The sequence below is a fragment of the Procambarus clarkii genome, chromosome 12, assembly GCF_040958095.1.
Source record: "Procambarus clarkii isolate CNS0578487 chromosome 12, FALCON_Pclarkii_2.0, whole genome shotgun sequence".
NCBI classification, from domain to species: domain Eukaryota; kingdom Metazoa; phylum Arthropoda; class Malacostraca; order Decapoda; family Cambaridae; genus Procambarus; species Procambarus clarkii.
In genome coordinates, this window is record NC_091161.1 from 23,115,674 (window position 1) to 23,125,892 (window position 10,219).

Sequence of the window (10,219 nt, forward strand, 5' to 3'; positions counted from 1 at the left end):
TAACTGTTAGTAGATAGAGGTATGGGAATTGATTTGGAGGAAGAGGTAATAAAAGTATGTGTTTGTGGGAGAAAGGAATTGGCAAAATGATCAGGGAAAGAGAAGGGCCTCAAAATAACAATTCACTTAGGGTATATTACACTAACAGTAGAAGTTAAGAAATAAAATTAACGAATTAAATGCTCTTGTCTGCACAGAAAAAAAGAGATAATATTGCACTTACCGAAACGTGGATGAATGTAGAAAATAGAGAACTATTAGCTGAATATCAAATAAATGGATTTAAACTATTTCACACATATTAGACGAGGAGGTGGAGTAGCCATATATGTTAGGGACAATTTGAAATGTAGTCTCAAAGAGGGAATCAAAACTGAGCCACACACAAACTATTTGGATAGAATTAAACGAAAAAGCTAATATTATAATAGGAGTTATATATAGGCCACCAAATTTAGACAGAATGGAAGCAAAGCACCTATGGGATGAAATATCTAGAGCATCTAGATCTAACAGTATTTATGTCATGGGTGACTTTAATTTTAGCGGAATGAACTGGTTGAACAAAACCGGGAATAGTGAAGCAGAAGATTTTCTAGAAATAATTGACGATTGCTTTCTTACGCAACACATTAAGGAACCATCACGGGAAAATAATATTTTAGATTTAGTGTTAACTAACAGGGAAACACAAATTAATGACATCGAAATAGGGAGTGAGCTAGGGAACAGTAATCACAAAGAAATCAGATTTAGCATAGAATGGAATAGACCAGTAGGAGAAAATTCTGTTAAAGTGCCAGATTTTCGAAAAGCTGATTTTAATAGCAAGAAATTTTAGAAGAAAAAAGAAATTTTTGGAGTCAAATTGATTGGAAAGTCTTGGGTATGGGGTGTGGGCCGGTCTTGGAGCGAGACATGAACCCAGCGATAGGTGACTTAAATGGGGATTTCGATGTGGTTTCAGTATATATCTTATTTAAGAATATTCTAAACAAAGCACAGGAACGTTGTATACCATACAAATTGAATAGATCGAATACTAATGACCCAAAGTGGATAAAGAATTTGAAGAACCTTATTGGTAAAAAAGAGAGCTTGGTACAAAAGGATTAAAAATGAGGAGGTCACTTTAGAACAGGAATTCGTACAACTGGTTAGAAATGTTAAAAGAGAGGTAAGGAAAGCAAAAAGAAACTATGAAGTTCGCATAGCAGGGCAAGCAAAGACAAATCCTAAAGGGTTTTCTCAGTTATATCGTACTAAGACTAGGGAAAGGATAGGTCCATTAAAAACTGAGACAGGTCAAATAACAGTGATGAAGAGATTAGTATTTTTAATAAATATTTTGCATCTGTATTTACTAAAGAGGAACTTGGTATGCCTTCAGCCGAACAAGTCTATGTGGGTGGGGACGAGGGAACAGGTTGACGAGTTTAGCAGTTTACCAGGAGGGATGTTCTTAAACAAATAGTAAAACTCAAACCAAACAAATCCCCAGGGCCGGATGAAGTGTTTGCCAGGGTGCTTAAAGAATGCAAAGAGGAACTTTGTGACAGACTGTCAACCATACTTAATAAATTAATAGAGTCAGGCAGAGTGCCAGAGTTTTGGAAAGTTGCTAATGTGATACCAGTTTTTAAGAAGGAGATAGATCACTTGCTTCTAACTATCGACCAATTAGCCTAACGTCATTGTGGGAAAGTTACTCGAATCTATTAATAGCAAATAAAATTCGTCTTCATCTTGAAAAACATAAATTAATAATCGAGTCGCAACATGGTTTTATAAATGGCCGTTCATGTTTAACAAATTTGTTATCTTTTTATTCTAGCATAGTTGAGGCAGTTGATAGTGGTAAGGATTATGATGTGTACCTTGACTTTAGCAAAGCGTTTGATACAGTGCCACATGAAAGACTGATTAAAAAGATAGAGTCTCATGGTATTGGGGGTGCTATATTAAGCTGGATTAGGGCATGGCTATACCAAAGGAAACAGAGTTTAGTATAAATGGAATCAAGTCAGAGTGGGAAAATGTTGTAAGTGGAGTGCCTCAAGGCTCTGTCCTGGGACCTCTGTTGTTTATAATATATATAAATGATTTAGATTCAGGTTTGAGTAGCAACATTTGCAAATTTTGCCGATGATACGAAAATCGGTAGGGAAATTAATTCGGAGGAGGACTCACTATCACTTCAAGTTGATTCTAGATAGGGTTTTGAAATGGTCAAAGGATTGGCAGATGCAGTTTAATGCTGATAAATGTAAAGTTCTGAGGTTAGGTAATGATGATAGAGTTACAAGATACGAGCTAGATAGGTGTTGAGATTGCTAAGTCGGATTGCGAAAGGGATCTGGGAGTTATGATTAGTAAGAATTTAAAACAAAAGGATCAATGCATAAATGTTCGTAATAAGGCAAACCGGACACTTGGATTTATTAATCGCAGCGTTAGTAACAAGACACCTGGTGTGGTTCTCAAGCTATATCTTGCTCTAGTTAGGCCCCATTTAGATTATAGCAGTTCAGTTTTGGTCGCCATATTATAGAATGGATATAAATTCACTTGAACGTGTCCAGCGTAGGATGACTAAGTTAATTCCCCAAATTAGAAATCTTTCATATGAAGAAAGATTAACAAAGCTTAAGTTGCATTCACTGGAAAGGCGAAGAGTTAGGGGTGACATGATAGAGGTTTACAAGTGGTGAATGGACATAACAAAGGGGATATTAATAGGGTATTAAAGTATCAACACAAGACTGAACACGAAACAATGGTATAAATTGGATAAGTTTAGATTTAGGAAAGACTTGGGTAATATACTGGTTCAGTAACAGGGTTGTTGATTTGTGGAACCAATTACCGCGTAACGTGCTGGAGGTGGGGTCCCTCGATTGTTTCAAGCGCGGGTTGGACAAGTATATGAGTGGGATTGGGTTGTTATAAATAGGAGCTGCCTCGTATGGGCCAATAGGCCTTCTTCAGTTGCCTTTGTCTTATGTTCTTATCAATTGTGTACCATATTTAATAAATCATTCGAGTCAGGCAGATTGGCAAAGTCGTGAAAGGTTGCTAATGTGGTACCAATTTTTAAGAAAGGAGATAGATCACAGGCTTCAAACTATCGGCCAATTAGCCTAACGTCTATTATGGTTAAGTTACTTGATATAATGCCAAATACCATTCGCCTTCATCTTGAAAAACAATTTAATAAACGATACAAATATGGTTTTACAAATGGCCGTTCATGTTTAACAAATTTGCTCTCATTTTATTCCAGCATAGTTGAGGCAGTTGATAGTTTTAAGGTTTTTGATGTTGTGTACCTTGACTTTAGAAAAGCTTTTGATACAGTGCTACATGAAAAACTGAATAAAAAGATAGTCTCATAATATTGGGGGGGCGGGGGGTGGGGTGCTATACTAAGATGGATTAGGGCATGGCTATACCAAAGGAAACAGTATACATGGGGTTAAATCAGAATTGGAAAATCTTGTAAGTGGAGTGCCTCTAGGCTCTGTCCTGGGCCCTCTGTTATTCTTAATTTATATAAATGGTTTAGATTCAGGTTTGAGCAGCAACATTTGCAAATTTGCCGATAATACAAAAATGGGAAGGGAAATAAACACTGAAAAAGACTATCACTTCAAGGTGATCTAAATAGGGTTTTGAAATTATCAAAATATTGGAAAATACAGTTTAATGCTGGCAGATTTTTGAGATTAGGTAATGATGATCGAGTTACAAGATACGAGCTAGATGGTGTTGAGATTGCGAAGTCGGATTGTGAAAGGGATCCTGGGAGTTATGTTAGTAAGAATTTAAAACCAAAATATCAATGCATAAATGTTCGTAATAAGGCAAATAAGGACACTGGGATTTATTAATCGAAGCGTTAGTAATAAGAATAAAGGTAACTGCAGAAGGTCTATTGGCCCATTCGAGGTAGCTCCTACCTATAACCACCCAATCCCACTAGTAAGTAAGCAAGTAATTATCAAAAGAAGGCACCAAACCGGGAAGGCTATGTAGCACCATCAAATGCGCAAAATAATCAGAGGGTGCTAAATATCACCAAGGATGCCAATACGAGAACAAAAACGCATAAGGCGAACGATATCAAAAGTATCCGAGTCACCAAGAATTCTATTGAGGGACAGGTGACGCGAGGGGCGGTCCGAAAGCAAGACACACGCTCGTCCTGGAAGTCTTGACATTCAAGAAGGACATGCACGACCGTAAAAGGGACAATGCAACTAGGACAATAAGGAGCAGGGCGGCGCTCCATCAAGTGACCATGGGTTAAGTAAGTATGGCCAATACGCAATCTCGCCAGGGCTGTTTCCCACCGCCGGTTACGGTGGAAGGAGGACAGCCTCGAGGAAACAACATTTAAGAGTACGTAGCTTGTTACCAGTAAGAGACAACCAAGAACCCTGCCAACGGGTAAGGACTGAGGAATGGATAACCGGGTAAAAGTCGGAATACGGAACGCCTTTACGAGAGATGGGACAAGAGCGGACAGCTTCCTTGGCGGCAGCATCCGCACGCTCATTTAAAGACACCAATATGGCTGGGAACCCAACAAAACTCAACCGACTTAAATTTACTGTAAACAAGAAACAGCCAATGATGGATCTCGACAACTACTGGATGAACCGGATTAAAGGACCCGAGAGCCCTGAAGGCACTACGAGAGTCAACAACGACTACAAAGGAGGACTGACAACGAGAAAGCAGGAGACGAAGAGCATAGAGAATAGCATAAAGTTCTGCTGTAAACATGCTAGTCTCCGGAGGTAAGCGACACACATAAGTGCGATCAGGAAAAACAACAGAGTAGCCAACACCGTCCGCCGACTTAGACCCATCGGTGAAGACAGAAACGGAGTGGGAGTGCGAAGAAAAGTGCTCAAGGAAAAGGCGTTTTAGAACCGTAGGAGGGGTAAAAGCTTTAGTGATGTGGGTCAAGGAAGTACAAAACCGTGGAAGAGGGACTCTCCACGGGGGCAAAGAAGGAACAACACGAGGAGAAACATTAGAAATACGAACGGAAAGAGAATCCTGGAGGCGAGATAACCGAACAGAAAGAGGGAGCTGGTGAAGAGGAACAGGAACCGCAGGAGGGGTAAAAGTTAAAGCAGGATAGAGGCGAGAGGACGGATGTTGTAAGGACCGCGCAAGATAGCGAAGACAGTAGCGATCACGGCGGTCCTGGAGAGACAGGAAGCCAGTGTCAACATACAAGCTAAGGACGGGAGTCGAACGAAAGGCACCAGAACTGAGGCGCAACCCAGTATGGTGCAAAGCATCAAGACGGCGAAGAGTAGAAGGAGAAGCAGATGAGTAAGCAGGGCAACCATAATCGAGCTTAGACTGGACAAGAGAGGAATGTAAAGCAAGGAGAGTGCGCCTATCTGCTCCCCAAGAAGTATGTGACAAGACCCGAAGGAGGGTAAGGGCCTTAGAGCACTCAACACGAAGGTAAGAGATATGGGGAGACCAAGACAAACGAGTGTCAAGGAATAACCCCAAAAGCTTTGCGGAATTTTTGTATTCAAGGGGATGACCATAAAGTGACAGAGGGACGAAGAACAACCCGTTTCCGTGTAAAAGTCATGGCACAAGTCTTAGAAGTAGAGAACTTGAAGCCATGATCGGTGGCCCAAGACGACACGGCATCAATTGCAAGTTGAAGCCGGCGCTGAAGGAGAGGCGAATCATCACCCTGACAGCAAAGGGTAAGATCATCGACATAGCGAGCGGAGAAGACACCAGAAGGAAGAGAAGAAAGAAGACCATTGAGGGCAACCAGAAAAAGAGTAGTGCTCAGAACACTACCCTGGGGCACACCTTCGTATTGCCGAAAAGAGGCAGAGAGCGCGGTACCAAGGCGCACCCGAAAGGAACGATGGGAGAGGAAGCTGCGGAGAAAGAGAGGGAGACGACCACGAAGGCCAAAAGTATGAAGTTGAGATAGAATATGATATCTCCAAGTGGTGTCGTAAGCCCTTTTCAGGTCAAAAAGGACGGCAACAACGGAGGTCTTCGCAGCAAAAGCAGTACGAATATAGACCTCCAAGTTCACCAGGACATCTGTCGTGCTGCGGCACTTGCGGAAACCAAATTGAGAAGGGGAGAGGTGGTGATGGTGTTCCAGGAACCACATCAGACGAACGTTAACCATACGTTCAAAGAGTTTGCAGACAATTTGTGAGAGCAATAGGGCGAAAGTCCTTAGGGGAAGTACCCAGAGACCCCGGTTTGCGAACAGGGAGGACAACGGTATCGAGCCAGTCCTCAGGGACTGGCTCGATACCATCGGAGCCCGCCGCCGTAGAACCGCAGAGGGCCAGGGCAGAACGAAGTTCAGAGAGAGAGAGAAGGGATCATTATAGGGAAATTGAAGACGAGTGCAGAAATCTAAAGGACGAGACTCGAGGACAGGTTTACGAAGAAGAAAAGATTGGGGAAGATGAAGACCAGAGCTAACAGAAGAAAAGTGGGAACCCAGTATGGAAGCTACCTGCAACGGGTCCGCCACAAGAGTATCATGGAGGTGAAGGACCGGTGAAACATCGGGAACGAATTTACCCGCTATCTTGCGGATACGCTTCCAGATCTGGGCCAGAGGAGTTTCGGACGTAATTGTCGAGACATAAGATGCCCAACATTCACGTTTAGCCGTACGGATGGCCCTACGGGCCACTGCACTCGCTTTCCGAAAGAAAAGAAAAGAATCGGTCGTCTGCCTACGGCGGTGCCTCTTCCAGGCTGCACGCTTACAGCGGACAGCCCGAGCACAGTCCGCATTCCACCAGGGAACGCACTTCCGTGGACCCCGGGAGGAAGAGCGAGGGATAGAGCGGAGGGCAGCGTTGAAGACAGTGTCATGAAAAAGGAAGAGAGCGCGAGAGAGAGGCAGAAGAGAGAGGTCAGAGAGAGTAGCACTGAGGGAAAATAGGGTCCAGTCCGCCTTAGCAAACTGCCACCTAGGGAAAGTGAGGGAAGGGCGAAAAGAGAAAAAGGAAACAAGGATGGGGAAATGATCACTTCCATGGAGGTCATCAAGAACCTGCCACGTGAAATCTAAGTAAAGAGAAGAAGAGCAGAGAGAAAGATCAAGACAAGAAAGGGTGCGAGTCCAAGAGTCCAAATGAGTGGGCTCACCAGAATTCAGAAAAGACAGGGAAGAAGAGAGGAGAAACAGCTCAAGAAGGCGACCCCGGGTATTCGTCAGAACCGTCACCCAAAGAGAATGACGACAATTGAAGTCACCCAGCAGGAGCACAGGCTCCAGCAAGGAGTCTAGGAGGTGTTTCAAATCAGGAAAAGAAAGCGGGACACTCGGGGGGAGATAAATGGAACAAACAGTGTACCATTTCCCCACAAAGACACGAGCAGCAGAACAATGGAGAGGTGAAGGAAAAAGTAAAGGAACAAAGGGAACATCAGCAAGAATCAAAAGAGCAGAAGAATTAGAAGCCCCAGCAACAGCTGGGGGGGGGGGGAGAGAAAGGAATAGCCACGCCACGAAAACGACCAGGACGAGCACCAAGCATCGGCTCCTGGAGACAGACACAAAGGGCGAAAACCGCGAAATCAGAAGTAGGAGTTAGAGGAAATTGGCGTAATAACCTCGAACGTTCCATTGAAGAATGGACAACGACGAGAAGAGAAAGGACAAAAACAGAGAACAAGGAAGAAACAAAGGCGAAAGAGCAACAGAGCACGTTAAAGAATATCAGGGTCGGGAACAGGGTTAGCAAAGTCAGGGTTAGGGGGCATGGGTAAACTGAGCAAAGACGGAGGGAAGGAAACGGGAGAACAGATCAGAGGTGGGCGGGCGGGGTCCGGAGGAGGAGGAGGAGGAGGAAGAAGAGGAGACAACGGAGAGGACCAGGCAAGGACAGCAGCAGGAAGAGGAGGGGTAAAAAGAGGGGAGCATACCTCAGCAAGGGCAGCAACTGAGAGGGAAGCGGGGGCTAAAGAAACCTCCATAGCAGGAACAGGGGGCGCAACCACCGAAATGGGAGGGGAAGGAGCGAGAGAGGCAGAAGTAGGGGCCGAGGAAGAAAGCGAAACCTTCTTACCCGCCGGGGAGGAAGGAAGGAGAGGAGCCAGGTTTACGCTTCTGACGTAAAGAGACAGGTGTTCCAGCAACCACGTACTGGGCAACGGATTCTAGCGTCTCAACAGGAGAAGCTGAACGAGAGCACACATGACGGCCGTTTGGAGAGCGATGGACATCAGCCCGCACCGACAGGCGGCGAGGAGAGTCAAGAGACGGAGGGGAAGGATGGGAAGGAAGAACGGAGGGAGACGAGGAAGAAGACACAGGAGACACGACAGACCTGGTAGAAGGAAGGGGAACCCCAGACAGAGGACCAGGAGGAGGATCCTTCGGGAGAGAACCCAAACAGAGGAGGGGGCAGTGGGCGCATCAGGGTCCAAGGCCCGGAAACGGTTGTGAGTCTGAGGAAGGTGGGAAGGACGAGGAGAGGAAGAGCGCAACACGCGAGCATAAGAGATATTAGCATAAGGCGGGAGCCGGCGATCCTGGCGTCTCGCCTCAGGAAAAGATAAACGCTCCCGGTGCTTCAAGTTGAGGACGGCTGCCTCAAGCTTGTAATGGACACACGCACGGGAGAAGACAGGATGGGCCTCACCGCAGTTGAGGCAACGAGCCTGGGGAGAAGTGCACTCCGACTTAGAGTGACCTTCGCCACCACACAAAGGACAGAGAGATAGTCCCGGAGCAGCGGAGGGCACCATGCCCAAACCTACAGCACTTGTTGCAGAGCCGAGGAGAAGGAATGTACTCCTGGACAGAGCACCTGGCACCAGCAAGAATGACAGAGGGTGGAAGGGTCCTACCATCAAAGGTAATCTTCACAACCCGGAGGGGTTGACGGCGACTACCACGAGGGGGACAAGTAAACGTGTCCACCTGGAGAATAGAATGGCCCTGGGCAGCAAGGATATGTCGAATATCGTCGTGGCAGTCGCGCAGGTCCCGAACACCGGTCGCAACATGGGCGGGAGCAAAATAGTGCCAACACTGGCATTCAACTGAGTGTTCTTCGAGACCCGAACAGGGGTCTCGCCAAGGCAGGATAAGGCAGCCAAGCGGGAAGCTGCATCCTGAGAAGGAGCAGCAACGACACATGTACCGAGACGAGTGGGGTTGAAAGTAATGGAGGGAGAAATCGTCAGGAGGCGCAGAATCAAGAGGGAGGAGATCAAAATATTTGGCCCACGAAGCGGGACCAAACAAGGCTTGATAGGTAGCAGAACTGGAAGGAATCGAGCGAGGGCGGCCGTGACGAGGACGGCGGTGAGAACCCCAGAGAGAGAGGGGTTAAAAGGCGCAGTAGTTACAACTAGAGAAGGAGCCGCGCCAGGGACCGAAGTAGTCACCACCGGGGGCTTGGGGCTCGACCCAACCACAGGAGGAGGGGAGGAGAGCCAGGGGAAGGATTCTGAGAGGCCAAAGGAGGAGCAAGGTCGGGGCCCAATGCAGCGGAGGCTACAGAGCCCGGTCTTCCAATACGGACCGACTCGGGGGCTTGGTCGCCCACCCCACAAGCCTGAGAAGGTAAACCAGAAGCAGCCGAAACAAGGGTTATCATTACGAAAAGAAGAATTCATTCACGAATGTGCCCCCACACCCACCATGGAGCCACAATTAGAGGCAGGACACCCAACAAGAAGCTATCGCCGATCTTGCCAGGGCCTCCTAGGGGTGCGTCGTGAGTATACGCCCCACAAACGCCACCTTAAGAAACCGACAGTCCGTCGAGATCGGGTTCAGTGACGAAAGGGGGACTGACAATAAAAGGTTCCCCTCGCTCTCGACGTCAGGTACTACAGTTCTACAGGTGCAAGAGTATGCCTCCTCAAGCACCCGGGAGTCAAAATAGAAGAAGTCCAAGGGAAGAACCAGAACGAGCAAAAGGTCGGCAGGAAACGGCAAGCAGATAGGAGAAGAGGGGGGAGAAAAACGAAACAGAAGGAAAAGGAAAAGATGCCCAGCAGAATTGGAGAGGACGGCAGCAGGAGCACAAGGCTAGAAAAGGACAGAGGACTGTCCCAAGGAGCATCACACTCCGGCAGCCGCCCACTAAGCCCCCCACACGGCGACAACGAGCTGAGCGGGGAGGGGGCCCAATCCCATTAATATACATGTCAAACCCACGTTTGAAACAATCTAGGG